The sequence below is a fragment of the Phoxinus phoxinus genome (assembly GCF_949152265.1).
Source record: "Phoxinus phoxinus genome assembly, chromosome: 16".
NCBI classification, from domain to species: Eukaryota; Metazoa; Chordata; class Actinopteri; order Cypriniformes; family Leuciscidae; genus Phoxinus; species Phoxinus phoxinus.
This window is the reverse complement of record NC_136891.1, coordinates 7,562,998-7,586,123: the sequence shown is the minus strand read 5'-3', so window position 1 is coordinate 7,586,123 and position 23,126 is coordinate 7,562,998. Positions and strand designations below refer to the sequence as shown.

The following is a 23,126-nucleotide window of genomic DNA, read 5'->3' as shown; positions in this document are numbered from 1 at the left end:
AGGCTTGCATAACACAACTGCACTTCACATAATTATCTTCCCATAATTCTCTGGTGGCATAAGAATGATAAAATAGACAAGCAAGCAATCAAAAACGTGGCAGGTGTCCAAAATCATATTGATACAAAATCATAACAGTATAGCATTTGAATGTAATAATATATTGATATAGAAACAGTCCAAACTGTAATATAATGAATAAACTATACTGTTCTCAAGAGAGAGAAAAAATACATTATTTTATTCAGCAAGGATGCAGCAAAAGTGACTTTATTTAAATGCTGTTCTTTTGAACTTTCTATTCGTTCATAAAAAATGTCACAGTTTCAACAAAAAAAGTTAATAAATTAATTAATTTTAAATGAAAACAGTTCTTTTAAATTGCAACAATATTTCACTATATTACGTTTTTTGCTGTATTTTTGATCATATAAATGCAGGCTTGGTGAGTATGAGATTTCATTAAAAAAATACCAACCTGCAAACGTTTGAACAGTAGTGTATTTTCTGTTTATTATAACAAGGGATAACTGGATTAGGGATGGGCAACGATGGGCATCCAAAATAAAAGTTTGTGTTTAAATAATATATGTATGTGTACTGTGTATAATTATTTTGTATATATACACACACATATATATATATATATATATATATATACATTTAAGAACTATTTGCATGTATATATTTATACATAATTTATATTATATATAAATATATTTTATATATAAATAACACATTTTTCTTAAATATATACATGCATGTGTGTGTATTTATTTATACAAAATAATTATACACAGTAGCCTACACATACATATATTATTTAAACACAAACTTTTATTTTGGATGCGATTAATCGCTATTAATCGTTGCCCATCCCTAAACTTTATAACAAAACCATGATCTCGTTTGATGTGAATGTTTCACCTGAGGATACGTTTACACGACAACGATGTACTAAAACGGATTTTTTTTCCTTTGCATTTTTTGCATACTAATGACACCATTGTCAACATGATCCCCATTCACATGGATCCGTGAATACGACTAAAAACGCTGTATTCTGCTGTCAGGCCAGTAGTTGGCAATGTCACTTGTAAAGAAACACTATGCGCCTATAGACTGAACACATGACATCACCGTTTTTACAAATTCAAATTTTTTGTAGTTTACACGGAGACGATAATCGTTTCATTTTCAAAAAAGTGAAAAAAAAAAAGGTTTTGAAAGCCGTTTTCAAAAGTTTGCGTTTTTGCAGGCCCCCAAATAGCCACTGTCGTGTAAATGAATGGCCAAAATACATAACAAGTGTTACGTTTTTACTTGAAAACTGTGTCGTGTAAACAGCCCTTGAGACGAATGTTAATTCCTGGTGTAAATCGAGCCAGAAGTAACTGGCCTTTTCTCAAACAAAATTTATGTAAAACCCCCTTCATCATCATCATCACCTCAGCTTCATCTGCTAAACCTAATGTGGATCATCATGAGTCATGTGGGAAATATCTTACCTGATGAATTGTGATTATTGAGAACTGAGGCAAAACCACAAGGATAGTGTTAAACATCTCCCAGGGCATTCAATCCAACCAATAGTTAAAGTAATGTGGGGGATGCATGTCTAATTAAGGACTTCATTGTGCTTTGAGGCATATACAAATGTCTAAAAGAACTAAATGATGATAATATCACACACGTGTGTATTCATTCTGTAATCAAGTGTAAACCTCTGCAGCACACAGGACACAAATCAAGTAATGATGTTACTTGAAGAAGACAGTTGGGTTACTTCATAAAATAATCTTGATTAGGATAGAATGCGCATGATAAACATAAGTCTAAACCAAAACAATATCAAACTTTAATTTCAAGTAAACGTCGCTAAACTGATTACTGCTCCTCTATTAATACTGAATCATGTAGACATTAAGTTATTGTTTGGGTGTTTTACATCAGTTTAAAGACAGTGACCTCTTTTTTGCTTCGTTCAGATCCGATAAGATCAGATAGCTGGGCTACATTGTGTTTATTATGCTTTGTCATGTGAAAAGATCTTTAACAACAGAACGTAGTGAACTTGAAGGAGTAAAGGGTACAGGAACTGCTTCACACCCTTGGTCTGTCAACAGAAGATGTCTTTAAGAAGCTTTTTGAAGTTATTTGTTCTTGTCTTGCGCATTTGTGAAGCAAGATATCCAGTTACTTTGGTCAAAATCTGACAACAACAATTCCTGTGAAGTCGGGCCAAGGGTCTCTGAATTTCCCAATAGTTGGCAATAACACCTTAGCTTACTTTGGCAGAGGCGGGTGGAATGTCTTGCCATAGGGATAAAGATGATTACATGATATGAATAGGTATATGTACACTACCGTTCAAAAGTTGGGGGTCGGTAAGATTGAAAAAAATATATATATATTGTTGTAGGAAGTCTCTCATGTTCTCCAAGGCTGAATTTATATTACAGTAAAAGCGGTAAGATTGTGAAATTATTTTTACAATTTAAAATGTCAGGTATTCTTTTGATGGGAAAGCTGAATTTGCAGCATCATTACTCCAGTTTTCAGTGACACACAAAGATTTTCTGCTTTAAAAGACATTTCTCATTAATATCAGAATATATTAAGTTGACAGTTGTGCTGCCTAATATTTTTGTGGAATAATTTTTTTTTGTAAAGAGCCTTTGTAATCATACACACATCTGACTTGTTTAAACTGTAACGAAATGTGTAAGTGTGTAACCGTTTCTTTCATCTGCTTTTAAAATAGTTTTTTTAGCCTTCTGAGATGATGGACAACGATGATGCTTTAGTCGTGTCGAGTTCAGCAAATTTCTTCCAGAGCAATATTCAGCATAGACCCACATTTATCCCAGTAAAACTGGAACAGAAAACAACAGATGTGGTTAAGGCCTGGTAGAGTTGTTGTCTAATATATGTCTGAATGCTAGGTGGTCTATCTTATTCAGTAATGGGAGTTTAAGATTAGGAAATTCCACTTAAATGCAGCAAGAAACGGCAGCAAAGCGCCTCCCGCATAGTGATGCTGTCGACTCTCGGGAAAATGAAAGTTTATCTTTTTTTATTGAGGCTGCATTGGAATTGTATCAGGCCACACAAAAAGAGCACTTAATGCCTTTGTGCAGGCCCTAGCAAACATAAGGCATTTATTAATATGGATTCCAAATGATTAACATCAGGGCAGTACTGAAGAAGGCGGTCTGGGTTTAGTTGGGAGCTGGAGGAGGGAACGGGCATCAATCCGCTCTCCCGAAACAGACGTTTCCCTTCTCCCCCCGAAGGCTCTGTGGCAGGTGGTTCACATTTTATACAGCATATAATTGAATAATAATAATAACAACACAAATTCTGTATGAAATGGAAAATTCATCCTGGGAACACAAGTTTCCAACATGATTCCATCCTTGACTGAACCTCATGACACCATGTACGTCAGGTGAGAGTGGGAATGAAAGGGATCGTGCATGGGTGATAAATCCCAACACTGTTTTATAGCTGACATGGAATTTTGCTCTTTTCAGGACAGCGCTTAAATATAATGAAAGTGTTCCTATCTTATCATTTTCCTTTTTTTAATCCTTGTTCACATTTTGGGGTTAACTTGGCATTTTCGAAGTTGGTCTATTGTTACTCTGACTAGAGGGAAGTATTGTGCTTATTGCAATGAACTTTAAAGATTTTCTGAGCATGTGTTAAATGTAGAATGAACAAAAACTGGACTGGAGCAAGGGAATGGATTGAAAGAATTAACTGCCAACCAATGCATTTCTTTTTTAGACCCAGTTTAAACCCTTGGCAACAGTGGATTTGTATGGAATTCCAAAGTTGACAGAATAATAAATAAATAAATAAATACATAGAAGAAATGTAAAAAGAAATACATAAATAAATATACAAAGAAATGTTTATTTTTATTTTTTACATTTATTTATATATTTCTTTTTTTAACATTTCTTCATATATTTCTTTTTTGTATTTATTTAAGCTTTGGAATTCCATACACTTGGGGCATTTTAATATATAATTTTTTTATTTTTATTTTTTACATTTCTGTCTATGGCAATATTGCTTCTTTTAAACGTTGAGAAACATTTAAGGGTACATACCCAAATATGGACAAACCCAGCCGTTGGGTAAAATTTTTTAATTAAAAATGGTAACCCGACGGTTGGGTTTGTCCATATTTTACCCAAATTTGGGTTAAAACAACCCAGCATTTTTTAGAGTGTAGTATACCAATCAAATTTCCCTTTTTTTCTTCTTCTGGTAATGTTGTTGTTGGTAGTTGTCAAAACTACTTTTAATGGAAGTCTAAGAATAGCACAGTTTTGCGAATTCCCATCATATGCACAAAATACATATGAAATTATGTATTGTTCAGAGTGCAAATGTGTTTTTTTGGCCTTACTTGAAATAAGCAAGGGCCCAATAAAAGAACCTGGTGTTCTCTTGTAAAATTGTGAATAGCTCAATAATTAATCATTGAATCAATTTTATTACGCCCACTGCATTTTACAGCTCAGAGTCTGGATGTATTTGCAGTTACTGGAATCAAAGTTTTATTGCGGAGCCAACATACTGTTCCGGTTGTTTCAAAGAAATGCATTGGTACCTTGTAGGCATTACAACAACATATTAACAGCAATAGTGAGACAATTAAAGCCCATGTGTTCAATTTTTTCAGGCTAGCAATTTGTTTTAATAAATGTTCTTTTAATGATCTGCTGTTGTCGGATTTTTCACACTGCAACAGAAAATATTTTTTCTTAAAGGGCACCTATTATGGAATTTTGAAATGTACCTTTCATGTAGTGTGTAACATAGATCTAAGTGAACAAAAACATCCTGCAAAGTTTGAAATATGAAAGTGCACCGTATATAAAGTTATTGTCTTTCAAAAGTAAGAGTCGACTCGGAGTCATTTTTATGAATCGTTAGAAGACCGAAGCTTTTTCTCTGACTAGATGACGTCAACTTGTCAAGTTATTTGAATACGATACGCCCACTTATTGCGCTCCAAGGCCAGGGACAAACATCATGGCGACGAGACGCTGTGTTCTGAAGTGTGACTCAAAAGCCAACTTTTTTCATCTGCCCAAGGAGGAGCATTTAAAGACTAAGTGGCTACAATTCATATAACTATACCACAGAATAGTCAGAGCCTTGTGCTTTGTTCGCGCCATTTTGAAGACGATTGCTTTATCAACTTAAATGCAATCAAACTTGGATTCGCGAGCCGGCTGATATTGAAGGAAGGTTCAGTTCCAAGTGTATTTGCATCAGCTTCCTCCTCCGTTAAGTGTTATTAATAATTATTGCTTTTATGTTTTATGTAGCATAATTATTTTGTTTGTTGTGTAAGCACCGTTTAGCTTCTAGGTCTTCAATGGCAATTGTATTGAGATATGTGAAGTGTTTGTCGTTGTTTTCGGAGTTGTCTTAAAGAATAGAATAATACCTCGTAGTAACGTAACTGCATTTTTTTTTTTTGTAAAAACGTTATGTTTATGCATCGGGCTAATGCAAACAAAGACTGATTGTGCTTTTACAATATGAACTCTGGGCTATGCTCGCTAACGTAACATTAAATTCTTTATCTTATTTTTAGTTTTTTACTACAAACTTCAAAGCAGTGGACTATAATCATTATTATAACACGATTTAATTGATAAAAGCATCATTGTACTCCGTGTTAAACAATAAGTATTATCTCTGTAAACACTGCTGGGTCATCTGACCAATCACCGCAGATTAGCGTCGCGCAAAGGAGGGGTTTGAAAAAATGAGTCGTTGAACGAATCATTTGGGAGTCGGTGAGCAAATCAGGTAAAAATAAATGCATATTATACGAAAACAAAAGTGTTTTTTGACATTGCATGCACGTAAAACTGTTGTTGGGGACTCCCTAAACAACATTAGGACATTTGTTGCGTTAGTTAGGATTATATAAGGACATATTATTTGCCAAGGTGAGAACAAAACACTTCTATCAAAATGACTGAAAGTTCATAAATTTGGATTATGTTATTTGGATTAGGTTATTTCAATGTTTTTGAAAGTTCCTTATGCTCGCCAAGGCTGTATAACTGCCTTATAATAAAATGTAATTTTATTCTTGTGATGGCAAAGCTGAATTTTCAGCATCATTACAGTCTTCAGTCGTATCATCCTTCAGAAAACATTCTAATACGCTGAATTTCTGGAACATTTCTTATTATATTATCACATTTGAAAACAGTTGCTGCATAATATTTTTGTGGAAACTAGTAAATTTTTTCAGCCTTCTGTGATGAATAGAAAGTTTAAAAGAACCGTATTTATTTGAAACTATAAATGATTTATATAAATTATAAATGACATTACTTTCACTTTGTAGGACTTTATTGCATCCTTGCTGAATAAAATATTGATTCGCTGTATGGTAAAGAAAAGTACTGTACCTTTTCATAACAAGTGTTCATACCAGATACAATTTTGCTTTCCAATATAAGGGGTCAGGTTTTGGCTCATTAGAAGCCTGATAGCTCCTATGGATAAAATATATTAATATACAGTATTTGGTAATATTAATGTAAAGGCTAATTGCTATACTGTGTGTGCTTTCGTGGTGTTGTCATAACATAATTTTTTTGCAGCTCCAGAGTGATTAGTCACACAGCCCTCATAGCTCAGGTGATCTGTTCACAACCCCACAAAGATTGCAAAGCAACTGCCTTTAGATGAATGGGAATGCCATCAGATAGCTTTCTCTAGATATTGTAGACCGCCTTGCAGGCTTACTCGATTAAAAGTCACTTGTGTATTGGTGGACTATGTTACACGAGTTGAACCTTGCACAGTGCTTAATCATCTTATCCATTAGCATCACATATTTCTGAAGTTCCCTTCTTTCATTTTTAGAACAACAAAGCTCCGAACTCACTTTTCACTTTGATTTAAATAAGCGTTTAATTTGAGAGGCCCTCTGTGGTTTGGCCGCCTGCTGCTGTTTGTGCAGCGTAGTGGAGATGCTTTACGACGATAAAGCACGAGAGAAGCTTTAGCGCACTGCATCACCAAATGACTGGTGTTCTGGAGTCAGCCAATGAATACTATAAAATCGATGTGGTCACCGGTGAAGTTGTGCGGCAGAGAGCTGAGGGTTTGGCTCTTTGCAAAGAGGCAGACATCAAGAAAAAAACACTGAGTGATTCAAGGTGGCACAGTCACCATGTAAAAGCTACGTGTCAACCCCGGTGACCTCTGTAAAACTCTACTCCATGTGCCACTCACATCCGACCTCAACACTCGGTGAGAAAAACGCTGCAGGCGGGGGCTATTTAGCGGGTGGTCTCTCGCTCGGCCCATTGGTGGGAGAGGGGAGCTCATATATCAAAGAGTTTTTTAGAACAGGTAACATCCAGTTGCAGTGGAAAAAAAGTATTTTTAGTCTGTTGTTGTTATTTTGTTTCCAGTAAAAATATCTAAATATATTTCAAACATGGTCAGTTTACTTGTGAATGAAAATTTCTGTAAAATAATTTAAAAAAAATTATATTAAGTATTTTTTTCGTACCCCGCCAACATTTAGGCCTATTTATTAATTTTTAATGTACTGCATATTATTTTTTACATTTTGCATAAGTTGTGTTTGTTTGCTTATGCTAGAAAAAAAACACTTTGTTGATGGGATAAGAAAAATAGTAAGATTGTTTTCTCTTAAAATTAATTTTTAATATCTTAACATCTTAATTTTGCTTAATTATATATACAGTATATATTAGTGCTGTTAAATTGATTAAGGTATATATAAGGTGTATATATAGATGTATACACACACACACACACACACACACACACACACACAATATAATATATAATATATAGAAATATAATTTAAAGTATTCACACATGTATATTATGTAAACAAAAACGTTTTCAGATGCAATTAATCGCGATTAATCATCAATTTGACAGCAATAATATTCATTCATTCATTCATTCATTCATTCATTCATTCATTCATTCATTCATTCATTCATCAGTTATATAAAGTTGCATCTCTTGAATATAAGGACCATGGTTTACTAGGCTTGGCTGTGTGTTTATGTGTTGTGGATCATCCAGAAAAGGCCTAGGGGCCTTTCGAAAACTCTAAAAATTGTGATTGTGACACATACTCATTTTATAAGGACTCGGTGGGGTTGCTGTGTTCCACTTGTGAACCCGACCCTTGACTAGAAATAGCTTTGAGAGACGCAATAAAAAATGCTCCTTTTCAGCCATATGAATTTCATTCAAATAACAACAAAAAACCTGAAACACAAGGAGAAAATAAGCCCCGAGTTTTTCCATGACAGAGGTTAAAACATTTTCTGCCACACATGCACACAGTTATGCTAATTTTAAAAAGAAAAAGCTGTTGGGGTTTTTTTACATTTATTTTTAGGTATTGTTGCAGACCATGATGGGCCTATATTTTAAAGAAGACATGCGTGAAAGCTGTTGACTCTTCTGTCAGACAGCTTTAAGTGCCTGAGAAAAGTGTGTGGTCCTGATTCAGTAGCATATATAATGGGGTATAAAGCCTGCGGTAAACATAACTTGACGATACTTTGATGTTATGTTCACTGCACACACTCACACCCCAAGCTGTCTTGTCTAGTTATGTAAAACGTATGTTTACAAAAATTATCGTTTTAGCTATGGGTGTTTACGCCATAATAAATCTCGTAGGATCCAGCTTTGAATTAGACTTGGGTTCTGACATGTAAAACCCTGTGTGTGTGTGTGTGTGTGTGTGTGTGTGTGTGTGTGTGTGTGTGTGTGTGTGTGTGTGTGTGTGTGTGTGTGTGTGTGTGTGTGTGTGTGTGTGTGTGTGTGTGTGTGTGTGTGTGTGTGTGCGTGCGTGTGTGTGTGCGTGTGTGTGTGGTTTTTATAATTTTTTAGGAATTAGGTCAAATCTCTGAAAAAATTGACCATCGGAAAATGTGGGTCCCATGGTCAATCCAGTTGAGAACCACTGCTTTGGACCATAATATGATTAAGTGATTCAGGTATGAATTCTTCTCACACCTGTGTACTATTACAATATTTACATAAATCTGGTTTGGGCCCAATAACTGTGGGATCACAAGGAACAAGATTGCTATTTTTAGAAAAAGGATATATTTAATCATCATAATGTTAAATAGAATATGCATTACCTCTTGTGACTAACCACGAGGTGGATTTCCAGAGGTATGTGTCTGCGGGTTGAAAAATGTTAAGCAGTATCACATGGTTCAGAAGATAAATGGAGGGCATGAAGGTCTCTGGAAAGTGTGAACTGGGATAAATTAGTATTGGATCTTAACTGCCAGTTAGGTGGCATGGCAGCATTCTTGCTTAATTTATGTCACGTGACGTGATCCTTTAGAAATCATTCTAGAATGCTGATTTGGTGCTCAAGAAACATTTATTATCAATGTTGAAAACCGTTTTACAGCATTATATTTTTGTGGAAACTGTGATTTCTTTTTTTTTTTGAACGTTGCGGTTCAGGACTTCTGTGGTAACCAAACAGTTTCGGTTAGCATTGACATCTATTTTATTTAGACAAAAGTCTATATGGTGGAAGTCAATGGGAACCGAAACTGTTTGGTTACCAACATTCTTATTTTGTGTTCAGCAGGAAAAAAGTAATACAGGTGTGGAAAGATATGAGGGTGAGTATTAGTAATGATGACAGAAATTTCATTTTTGGGCGGAGAATGTAGACTTCTATAACATTCATACAGGTTTGGAAAAACAAGTAATGATAACAGAAATTTGAGTGAACTAAGTAAGGCTTTTGTAGATTAATCCACTCTGGCAGTATCAAAACTTTGCTTTGTCCAAGCATCTCAACCAGCCTGACAAAGCAACATTGGCTCAACCACTGGTGTGAGTTACTGGAAAGCCTGACAGCTTTCGTAGTATTCGATAAGGTGTTTTTAGTGGTTGCGATGTGATGTCTGTGCAGTTGAGACGGTGTTTGAACTTTGAAGTGTTTTCTATAAAGTGCAAGGTCTAGAAAAGTGCATTGTCTAGTTCAACGGTTAAAGACGTCCGTCTAGCGCATGTTTACATTGAAAAGCAATGGAAAAGTAGCGCAGTGGAATGGAAAAACTTATTCTTTGTGAATAAAGCTGTTGCTTACTACCCCAAGTCAAAAAAGCTAATCCTCAAATCTTTAAGATGTTTTGATCCACTATATTGTCAGATTGTCCAGTATTTTTGACACTCCTCCAAATCATTGAATTCAGGTAATCCAATCACTTCCATGTCCACAGTTGTATAAAATAAAGCACCTAGGCATGCAGACTGCTTCTACAAACATTTATGATAGAATTGGTCTCTCTCAGCAGCTCAGTGTATTAAAGCGTGGTACCGTAATAGGTTGCCAAGTGCAATGCTCTGGAGTGACAAATCACGCTTCTCTGTCTGGCAATCCGATGGACGAGTCAGGGTTTACCGGTTGCTAGGAGAACGGTACTTCCCTGACTGCATTTTACCAAGTGTAAAGTTTGGTGGAGGGGGAATTATGGTGTGGGGTTGTTTTTCAGGGGCTGGGCTTGGTTAGAACACATGGAGTTAGTTTCAGTGAAAGGATCTCTTAATGCTTCAGCATACCAAGACATTTTGGACAATTTCATGCTCCCAACTTTGTGGAAACAGTTTAGTGATGGCCTCTTCCTGTTCCAAAATGACTATGCACCAATGCACAAAGCAAGGTCCATAAAGACATGGACGAGCAAGTTTGGTGTGGAGTAACTTGACCGGCCTGCACAGAGTCCTGACCTCAACCTGATAGAACACCTTTGGGATGAATTAGAGCGAAGACTGCGAGCCAGGCCTTCTCGTCCAACATCAGTGCCTGACCTCACAAATGAGCTTCTAGAAGAATGGTCAAAAATTCCCATAAACACACTCCTAAACCTTGTGGAAAGCCTTCCCAGAAGAATTGAAGCTGTAATAGCTGGAAAGGGTAGGCCAACTCCATATTAAACCCTACAGATTAAGAATGGGATGTCATTAAAGTTCATGTGCATGTAAAGGCAGACTTCTCAAAACCTTTGGCAATAGTGTATATGGTTATGGGACGAACTTTGATGGTTGTATTGCCTGCCAGAATTATTCCACAGATCTCAATAAGCTTTGTGGTTTTAGCATATATAAAAAGATACAATATGAGCAATAGCATAGCAATCTTCCAAACATGCTTCCCAAACAATCATACTGCCCCTTTCATGCCCAATCTTTTATTGTCAGGTCAAACAGGTAGTCCTGCCCTAAACTCATGCCATTGGTTGGATTGCTGGATGTTGGATTCTTCAAACAAACAGAGATGTTGAAAGTGTTTACACTTTGAGAGCAGTCAGTCATCCTATGAATGGCTCACTTGTAGTTGTCTCTCCATATTAAGCTGCAATTGGATAATTATTTTAACATCTTAAGTACTGCATGGACACTGACAGACCTTTGGAAGTCATGCATATACTTCTAAACATTACAGTTGTGGCTTTTAAACATAGTTTAAGCCAATATGATTCAGATTAGATCTAACGTGGCAGTTCATAGACAAAGTTTCAGAGAGGCAGTGTTGGTACGTATAACTTTGAGACTTGCACAGTGAAGCGAGAGGGAGAGAGAGAATTCTTGTTTGCTAGGAGTTTTTTGTAAACGGACTTCAGCAGCACTGTAGAAAGGGAGAAGAAAGTAATTATTGTCAGTCCAGGCATGTTTTGTTTCCTTCTCACATCCATTTCAATAAATGTCCCTGTCCCATCTAGCCGAAAGGGCCTTAGCAACAGCAGGAGAGCTGGTTCAGATGTTGGCTCCGCGCATACAAATGACCGTAGTGCTTCTTTTAGGACAAGTTCAGGGACAGTTTGTGAATTCCTCAATGTTCTGATATCAAGGCTAATGTTTGTCCCCCACACAAGTATCCGAGGACAGTCTTGTTTTCAAGTTCTCTGTGGTTCTGGACTCTGATGGTAATTCCTCCCAGACAGCTGAGCCTGTGGACCATCTGTCCTTGTTCCACCTCTCCTTTAATCAGATCATTTGGACTGTGTGGCGTGTCCTTCCTTTTTAAAATGCAGCCTAAGTGCACAAACACGGGCCTTGCTGTATCCCGCATCATGGTTTCGCTCACCACGCCGCCTTGCATGATGGTTTATTCTTAGTAGGGGGATTCAACCCAAGACACCACTCATTAATTTTAGAGCACATCCCTTTGCCAATTACATGAGGTTTAGTAAGTGGATAAGTAGATAATGAACCGGTCTTTAATGCCTTGTCTTTCCTCAGACCTCTTTGCCTTCTGCGAATGTGCATGTGCCAAGCTTTCAGCATTTTTAGAAAACATAGTTTGGTTTCTTTGGGGTCTGCTTTTCATTATGAACTATATTGCTGTCAACATGCTTCGTCAAATCTCACTGAGATCTTGAATGCTAATAATTTGAGTGATGTACCTTACTATAAAGTTACTATATTGGAAAAAGTATTGAGGAAAAAAATGTTCTGTTGTTAATTGTATTGGAAACAGATTCCTTCGGTCCCCCCAAATTAAGGGGAGAGTAAAATAAAATCTACAAATCAACACAAAAATTGAGACATGCACCAGTGCTCTGATTGTATATATTCTCAGTGGTGCAAATTCAAACATATTCCATTGCATTGGCAGATTATATTCCAAACTTGAAATAATTTTGGGTAAAACAAGTTTACATTTTGTGTTTTGTTTAAACTATTTATCAGGTTTTTTGGATTAGTTCGTTAAAAGAATCGTTCACCCGAAAATGAAAATTCTGACTTTATTTACTAACCTTCATGTCGTTCCAAACCCACATTTCTTTCTTTTTTCCATGAAACATAGTAAGAGATATTCTGAGGAATGGTTGCTATTTTCCGTGCAGTACAATGAGTGGGCTCTGAGGCTCTCAATCTTCAAAAAAAGATGCAAAAGCATCATAAAAGTATGATAAAAATAGTCCATATGATTATTGCGCTATATTATACATCTTCTTAACTCATACAGTTTTGTGTGAGAACAAGACCAAAAATTAAGTTGTAGTGCAATAGGAGTTCTCATAGCAATGTCTGATTTGTGAACAAATCGTTCTTTTGAGACCGATCTTTTTAATTAAAGAATTTATTCAGTTCACAAACGAATGATTTGTTTGCAAGCGATTCATTCTCTCCTTTTGTCCAGAAAGATGAACATTTTAACAACAACTTACATTTGATATTTTCCTCACTCAAGTCACCTTTATTTATATAGCGCTTTATGCAATATGATCATTTGAAAGCTGATTCACAGTCATAGAAAAAAAAAACAGAATATTTGCAAACTTCATCAAAAATGAGACAAATTCATATTCTGCTGTAAAACAGCTCTAAAAAGACAATAGCATCCTTCAGCTCAAGTCAGTTTAGTGTTGAATCAGTTCAGTTCAATAACTGTGTAAAGTTATAATTAAGAGATTAGTGATATACGATATAAGCAGCACTACAGAAGGCAGTGGTGTCATGTTAAATTGCGGTAATTCAGTTCAGTAACCGTGTCAATGTTGCAAAATTCATCAAATATGAAACAAAGTCGATTCAGCTACAGTGAAATTGTTAAAAGCTAGTCAAATGCCATAATTGAACTAAGGCCTAATACTGGCTTAGTCTGTGAAACCTGGCCTAGGTGTCTTTTGTTTGAAAGCCTCAGTCCCCATTATTTGCACAGTGACTGCATGGAAATAAGCTACAAGTATTCTTCAATACTTCTCATTTTGTGTTCCATGAAATAACGAAAATCTTACAGGTTTGGAACATCATGGGTAAGTAAATGCCTCTTTTTGTAATCTGTTTGTTTCTATGCACCTCTCAGCCCTTTATGCACGAATGAATGCATTCCTCTGCTGTTCACTTCTCCATGGCACATAACTGCACATCACATCAAGGGCCAAGCATCTCTCACCCTCGCGCTAAGCATAGCTGGGCTAAGTTTAGATCCAGTCTATGTAAATCAAGCCTGAATGAAAATCCACCTTTTTTTTGTGGTCTCACCTACAAAGTTTGGCTTTTAGTGAGAGTAAAGTCCTGGTAAAAGTTAAAGAAAAGAGGAGGGAATGCACTTTGCAACCCCTCTAGGCTGCTAAATATCCTGGGACACTGGGCAAAACTCAGCTCAGAATACATTTTCGGAGTGTGTTTTCTCTCGCCTTTTAAAAGAAGTGGTCTTGGAGGTGTTGAAATACCTTGCATTGTCATGTGTTGTACAGATGTTGGGTGAAGCAGACATAACTCAGAGCCTAGAGAAGGGATTGAAGCTGACATGTATTTATCCCATCTACCTTTTTTTCAAGCATTCGAATAATAACAGATATCCGTAAGAGTTTTCTGAACTGAACTGATGTGCATCTGTTATCACTTTCAACAACATATTATTGGCTTTCATTGATGATGTGGGCCGAATTAGTTTGTGTTAGCACCGTTTACAATTTCTCACACGCACCTTTGCTTTGTTCCATTTCTTTTCGGTGTGTTTTCAATGATGTGCGTAGGTTCCGAGCCATAAAACTCGGAAAATTTCAAAAACAAGGAGGATAAGATGCTTTCTGCCGGGACATGGACTTGCGCAGAGAGCACTGAAAATAGAACGCTTCGCTATGGTCGACTGGGCGCAGCCAGTACAAGATGCAGTTCACCAGAGAGGCAACAGGGACAAATCAACACCAGAGCCGAGGTGCAATGTTCTGTAAAGGCCAATCGTCTTGTTTATTTCCTAGCCTGTGTTTTGCACAGACAGATATGTAAATGTTTACACGTGCAGAAGACTGTAGGGCTTGGGGAGACGAGTGAGCCGAGCCCCTCAACTCTGACCTCGGGTGGGTCACCTCCCATTTGGATGGTACTGTATGAACTCGGAGCCCTTTCTGCCTGGTTTCAAGCACAGATGTTCCTGAGACATCGCCTGAGAGCGATAGATCAGGTCCATTTGTCATTTTCTTAATCATTATGTTACGCCCATAGATTTCGTCCCTGAGGAAGCATCACCATGGAACACACACAAACAGAGACTGCGGCCCAATCCCGAATGTGGTGACAAGCTAGACGGCCTTTTTTTTTGCGGAGCTCCAGACTAGAGGTGTTGCATATTCCGCATGCCTGAACGCTCACAGGATTACCAATGGGGCAAATAATGGGTTTTGGCCTCACGACGACAGGCTATTTGAATAGCGATGTCGTGCATCAGTCTTTTTCAAACAACTCTGCGCTCCCAGCGTTAATGTTTACGGATCGCTCGCTGGTGTTTTCCTCCCGGCTACAGACTTTTTAATGAAATCTCTGCTTCTGGCCCTGTGCTAGTGTGTATGATTAAACATCTGTCCCTTTGAAACGCACGTCTGCGAGACGAATTATTCGATACTGGAGGTCGAGGAAGGAGGGGAGCGGAATCTAGCACGGCTGGATGTAAACACTCAGCTCAAATGCCCGGCCGTCCTTCTCAGGCGATAATTATTCCACTGATAGATTGATCGAGTGATGTGTTGTTTGTTAAGAGCACAGGTCGGAACTGCGTGACGTGAGTTGGAGTGGGAATGACAGATTGTTGGACCGCTGCGCTGTCCTGTTCACAACATGTGTTTTTTAATATCTGCATTCTCCAGATGACTAACTGTTTTTGGGGTGGTCAGGGTTCGCATCGCACGGCAGCACAATTCAGATCATGTGTGAGGGAAATCGGTTACATCCAAACAGACGCGGGGAGAGAAACATGATTTTACAATAAAATTTGGTTAAAAAAAAACTAAACACTTATGTTCTATAGTATGTAAATTTCCTATATAAAAAGATTCCACTTTGTTCACAATTTGGAGATAGTTCACCCAAATGTTTAATTCTGTCATCATTTACTCACCCTGAAGTTGTTCCAAACCTGTATGAATTTCTTTCTTCTGCTGAACACAAAAGAAGAACATGTATACGAGAGAATATGGGTAACCAAACAGGTGAAAAAAATCAGGTGCAAACACGCTTCCGTTATACAGTGTTTATGGTAATTTGTGATGTAAATTAGTTTTTCTTTGTTTGCAAAAGCAATATTTGACTGTCACAATTAAGTTCAAGTGAGCTTTATTGTCATCCCCATTGACTTCCATAGTATGGGGGAAAACATTGGGTTGTACAATGTTTATTAATGTTAATTAGTTATGTAAATTCGGTCTTGCTTTCTTCATTAAAGAAGTACTAGGCTGCCACAATTAAGTTCAAGTTCAAGTGAGATTTATTGTAATTCCGCTACATGTAGAGTCATACTAGGGAATGAAAAAATGCCTCACTGGACCGCGGTGCTGCATATAATCATAGATATATATAAACATATAACCTATACATCTACAGTGAATGTGATTTCATCAAGTAACATCTTTGTTGATCCTGGAACAACATTCCAAACAACCAATCAGATTTGAGGGACAAGTTTACAGTTTGTCAAGTTTAGGCTTACAACCAGTGTTAGGTGCTTCTACATCAGTGTTATTCACCTATCATTTCCCTCTGATTTTAGGGATAAATTATGGGTAGGGTTAGGTTTAGGGGTAGGGATAGGATTAGGACTAAATTTTCAGACAGAAATGTTGTTCCAGGATCAGCAAAATATCCAGGAACATGGCAAGAAACAGTGCAAACAGAGACAGTGCACGATGAGAGAAAAGTAATTAAAGTGTCCAGTGCACAACAGGGAGAGATGAGAGAATTACAGAAAGCTGCATGGTTTGTAAGGCCCACTCATCATATGAGTAGCCTACTCGCTCACATATTGTTGCACATATGAATTGCACATAAAAATTGTAAACAATTTTTAGATGAACAGTCCTTGGGGGACAATAGCAGCAAGAGGTTAAGTTTGTGGTAGGGTGGGTGTTGAAATGGAACAATTACACTACAGATTACACACTGAATTTAAATTTGGTTTAAAAAAGAAGTGCAAACACAATTTGTATGTAAATAATAAAAAAGTTGATTTCTCTCTGTTTATGAATGCAGCATTTGGTTGCCACAATTAACCATTACATTACATATGCACTTTGTTGATATTTGGTGAAAATAAATTTATTTTTGGCAAAACAATTTTATATGTTCGCTAATGCTCTATTTGGCTGCTAAAATTGACACTATTACAGCCTGCACAAAGTGGGTGAAAAACAAAATTCCTTTAATGGAGATGTTTATGTTGAACATGGTTCAATATTTTTTTTTTTCACTGATCACAGTTCATTAAAGGTAGGGTAGGCAATTTTGGAGAGGCAATAGCAAGCTAGCTTTGAAAGCATATCCCACCCTCCCTTCAGAGTGTCTCCAAAGCCACACCTCCTTCACAATACATGAACACGCACAGCAGAGTCTGATTACCTCATGTTACCTCATGTCTCAAAGCATAGAACATTACAATAATAATGAACGTAAACAACTTACAGAGCTCTTACTTGTACCACTTGTACTTTGTAGAATCTGAGGACATGAACAACGTCACAGGTTGCCATCTCGTAATTACGGTCATGACATGGCGTGAACGCAGCATAAGCTTGTTGTTTTAGGTCAGGAGGAACTATAAAACGCGGTTGCTGTTTGTTTACTGCACTCTGTGATTGGCTGTCCACAACTCTGCATAGCCTTAACGCGCTAATGATGTGTGATGTCTGAGCGAACAGGGTGTGCGGTGTGATTGGACGGATTTTTTTAGAATGATAGACAAGAGTGAACGGTGCATTAAAAAAACCCTAAATGGTTCAGTGTTATTGATCTGTATGAATATCATTTTTGCGTAGTGCCCCCTCAGTGTTATCAGGTTTGCACATGCTGCATTGATATCGCATGCAAATGCAACTTTAGTTAGGTGGGCAGCAAGCTCCCCCAAACAATTTGGCTAATAGAGGTCTATTAGTGGTGGGTCCCAACAAAGTCATAGAGTGTGGAACAGGAAGTGTTAACATCTGGGCAGCTGGCTTATGGCGTGGCAGTGAACTGCGGCCCTGAACTCTCTCTCTTTCTCTCATGTTGAGTGAAAACAAACATAACTCTCATGTTTTTGCCTGCTGTATCAGGGTTGAAGAGGTTTGTCTGGCTGATCGAGCTACAACACACTTTGCCTCTCTGACGACCCAGTCTGGTTATTGGGGGTCAGGAATGCACTGTGTTTGTTTGATTTGCATCACATTGTGTTCCCCAACATGAAACGGAACTCATTTGGAGACTAATGTGGCGGAGAACTGTCATGCAATCGGCTTGACTGGAAATTCACCTAAGCTGAGCTACATGGACCAAATAGGCTAAATCAGCCTTGACTGTTATTTCTGTCGGTGTGACTGATTAGTAACATTTAGAATAGGTGTACTTTTTGTCGCTTTGTTGTCTAAAGTAAATTAGTTTTTACTGTTTTCGCTTGATTTAGTTGTCAACGGAATGCTTATGGTGGCCGAAAAAAGTATTTGAACACTGGAGTATCACATAAAACTGTATAAATGTCAATGCATAAAATATCGGACCAATTTTGGACTAATATTGAGCTAATTTCCCCACCGGGATCAATAAAGTAACTATATATCTAAGTTGTAACTGCAAACAAACAATGCCAGAACTAAATTCTCTTTCTGAGGTGTGACTTCATTATCAAAGTACTTTTCAAGGCCACTATACATCTGATGTGCTGCAGTTGACCTCGACACACAGATAGGCTAAAATTCATTGTTGTTTTGTAAATGTACCTCATGACTAGAGTTACCCTGTAATTGCTATTGGCCAAGTCCGGGATTGGTTTAGTGAAAGTATTTGGCATAATGAAGCAAATGGGAAAAGATTCCATAACAAGCATTTAAATGGCCTTTTAATAATCCAGTTTAACCACAGTGTTTCTTTTAGAGAAATTGTAAGAATTTTTATATTCCTACATTCCTTAACATAAAATCGTCTCGCTGTCGCTTGTATTTAACTTGGATGCTTTAAAGTTCCCTATGAAATTGTTGACGAGTGCAGTTTTCTTTGCTGTTTTGACAGGTTTCGTATTGATCCTTTTGTATTTTACATGTATTCGTGCATTGGTAAAAAAAATGTATGCAACTTCAAGGTTGTAAAAAAGTTTTTTGTTGCTGTGTGATGTAACTGTATATGTTTCAATTGCTTAGCAACGCCCCAAAAAAGTTGCTATCAGGGTACACAATCGGAGTAACTGCCAACAGACGTTAGATTTAGCCTAAGATGTAGCCTTACAAAAAGAGTCTTTAGCTCAATTCCTGGAAATCCTTGCCAGTTTGATGATTAGCATTGCAAGGGTGGGACAGCTTTACGTCTGACCTTTTTAAGCAAATAACAAAAGCATGACACTGATTAGATGCCATTACCCTGATGATATTGTCAGTGGCAAGCGTTTAATACGTTTACCCCTAATGTTTGCCGTGCACAAAAACTCAGTGCACTTATTTTATTAGTAAGAGATGAAATTATTATGTTACAGCCACTTCACAGTTTATTATTTGATACAACAAGGACATTTTTGGCAAAACAAATTGTTTTCCAAGTGCCTTGTCAGAAAATGACTACCAAGGTTCATAAACATACAGTAAACAGTTGCTTATATCTGGTTGCATCACTTGGGTGCTAATGCAACTGGTCATAACACTGCAAGATTTAAAGGTCACAATGGGTTTGTCTTATCCTCACAGACACCCTGATCTGAAATGTGTGATTCAACATAATGGAAGGAATTATGGGTGTCATTGGGTCTGCGTGCATCTAAACATTGTAGTCATCCCAACTCAGTTATCTCACTAACTTGCACTGGCCAAAATTTACAGCACTGGCCAAGATTCAATTTCAGACACCACATGCTCACTGTAATAAGCATGGGATGCTGCAAAAAAGGCCATACATGACATCTCGAGGATCGCTTGTTTTTGTATAACCGCGTTTACATTAATGAGATACTTTGTGCACTTGATTTCCATCTTAATTCTGTGTCCTAATTGTGGTCACGGTCAGCCTCTTTAAATATAAGAGCACATATATGTAATGTACCCTGATGATTTCCTCTGATTTTTTACTATTGTTGCATCTTACAATTCCTTTGACGACCAGTAGAGGGCATTGTGACTCGAGACCTTTACATTCAGTCTAGGCTCTTGATTGAGTCCCTGAAAGTACTGAAGTATCTGCACAGTTCATTCTAGGAGTAGAGAAACGTGACTTTCATAGGATATTTCTTTCATCATTTTGGAAGAATCTTAAGTTTATTTGCAACTATTTTTTAGGAACACTATTTTACAACTGGCAGTTCCCCTATATTGAAAGCTATGAAAATCAAGTGTCTCTCGGGGATTCCTGGTATTTTATTCTTGCCCTTTGAACGCTGCATACCCATGTAGACCATTGCAACCAGCCCTCCACACATTTGCCCATTCTATGTTTACTTACCAGAATCAGAAAATAAACACTGCACTGCCTTCACTGTAATCAACCAGTTATGTACACAAGTAATTTAGTTATTTCATGGAGTGTTTAGAGGGATTTTGCATTCCAGACAGCTGAGTAAAAACACCCAGTCTCCAATAATATATCCACCTTGTATTTTGGAATATGATAAGTTTTCAATAATCAGGCTGGTCATTATATTTTCATGTTTGTTTTTATTTATAATATAACTTCTGATTGTATTTTCGATTGTTGTATCTTTTTTTATTTTAATTATTGAATTGTATTTAGTTTTATATTTGATTTTTTAATATTCATATGTTATTATTATGAATATTGATATATTACAAAGCCTTTGAGTTATGTGATTCCAGCTTCTAAACATGGGAAATTAATAATTTCCTCCAATTTTGTAACCCCATTTAGATGACGGAGTGAGTGTGCATAACCCGAGCAATATGAACAACTCCCTGGCAACTTGCGGCCTGATAGAGGAGAGGAAAGGGAGGAGCGGCCGCGTCTCTTTTCACAAAAAAGAGGAAAACCCCACCTCCCCTTCCCGTCCCTCTCCTGTCTGACGGTGCCTTGGAGGACACTCATTCTTCTTCCTGTCTAAAGAAAGGGAGGATGAGAAAGACGGGGGTTAAAGCTTAAATAGAAAGACTGTGAGACTAAACTATAATGCTTTCTTCTAGCTCACCTGACCTTTGGCCCAAATAAAAGGTGTGATAACTGAGGCCGGTCCAGTTTTGACTGAGGTTAATGTAAAGGGACCCCATGGCTTACATATGTCACATGACGCCAAGCAAAGAGTAAGTCTGAACAGTTTAAAAGAACCTTTCTTAAAATTGCGGACCATGTATTTTTTAGGCTAACAGGAAAACTTGCTAACAGGATACCCATAATTATCTGCCCATATGTGGCCAAAATAGAAAGGTATCAGAGTAAAGGTGTCTATTGTGTGTATACACTGCATAAAAGGGTGGTCTTGTTTTCTATTACAAATATATCAAAGTTCTTAAAGTCCTTTTGCTTTAACTGTACTGGAAAACAAGACAAAAATACTGAGGGAGAATATAATATTTTTTTTGCATTGTAAGCCTTTGTATAGACAAGAAGAAACGTTTGAAATGGATGCCCACTCCAGAGGATTGTTTGTGGAAGCCCTTCCTGTTCAAACGCCCACTTATTCTGCCTCATCCTGTTCATCATGGTGAAACAGGCCACGCTTGTTTTAATAGGTTAGTGATTCAGTAGTTGGAAGAACAAATTCCCTGCCAATTGCCATCTGAAAAAAATGTCTACGTGGTGATCGAAAACCAAGATCGCCATAACAGAATGAATCACTTCCCACTATAGTCGACCAGCATTTTCAGGGACATTGGGCAATTGTGAACTTTAGTGAGACGTATGCTGAACGTTAGCCGCCCGGGGATGCCTTGGTACGTAAGCCCTTCTAGGGTCTGCAGGCAATTAGGAGATGTTCTTTAGAGATTGTAGCGTGGCCGCTGCCTCCCAGCTCAGGGAACCGATGACAGATTCATTTGACTTCAGCTCGGCAACTCCGAGGCCCAGACGGCTGGAAATGGCTAGCGTGGGAGAGAGTGGCAGTGTGCGCGGATTTCCTGCCATGCTCTTGCCTCCTGGAGAACGTTCTCCCAGGAGAGGAATGAAAGGCGAACTGAGCTGAGTGCTTCCTCTGTGCGGGGTTGCAGCTGCTTGACTGAGGGCTTTTTTTTTTTTTTCTTCGACAAGTGCTTTGTCAGCATGCCACAACGGCCCGAGTGGTGTGGAGGGTTCGCAATGACAATGGAAGTCCGACTCGGGCCAGAGAGCGAATAACACTTGAGCGTGCTCTAAGCCCTCAGTACTAACATGTCTTTAACTTAAAGAGGTTGTACAGTGACACAATAGAACGAATGAGTGCTCTATCTATACTGAACAAATGTCAGAAATGTGAGAAACAGTATCTCAAAGGTTGGTTAAGCTCAGGAAGTCATGTTGGTTTTTGCTGAAGGGTTGGAATATTAAATGGAAGTATCTAACATTGTATGTGGTCTTAGATGGTTGCGTCTTTTGTATCGTGGTTTGATGGTATTGCTTATGCCTTAATAAAAGGCTGAGGGCTCAAACTTCGCCTGAGAAATGAGCCAATGGAGGTTTTGAGCTTCTAGCATTTCCTGTGACGCTAACCACGACATTGATTTACAAATCACAAACAACCACAAATCACAAAGTAAATCGGCATTGTCTGGGTTACATGCATGTCTTTTAACCAAATTTGTTGGAAACCCTGACCTAAAATGATACCCTTCATTAAGTGCAGGGTTGCAGTTTGCATTGAAATGTTGTATGTCAGCTCTTTAGTTGTCTTATGTTGACTAAGAAGATCTCTCGGTTCAGTCAGTTTGAAGAAAAAAAACATTGTGTTACTGTTTAATGCATATGCAAGAAGAACAAGGGCTTGAAAAAAGTATTTACATTTTAATTGAAATATATTTACATTTTATATATACAGTCGTGCTTAAAAGTTTTCAAAATAATAGGATCATACAAAATGGGAATTTATAATAATTACCCTGTTCAAAAGTTTACATACCCTTGATTCTTAATACTGTGTGTTGTTACCTGAATGATCCACAACGGTTTTT

The 23,126-nt window shown here is 37.6% G+C and overlaps 1 long non-coding RNA gene across 1 annotated transcript in view; it reads left to right on the top strand.

The window, feature by feature from the left end:
• LOC306983275 overlaps positions 1 to 21,210 on the top strand; it is a 43,966-nt gene extending 22,756 nt beyond the window's left edge. The window contains exon 6 of the long non-coding RNA XR_013794329.1: positions 20,902 to 21,210. This is a non-coding gene — a long non-coding RNA (uncharacterized lncRNA). The remainder of the gene's footprint in view (positions 1 to 20,901) is intronic.
• The last annotated feature ends 1,916 nt before the right edge of the window (positions 21,211 to 23,126 follow it).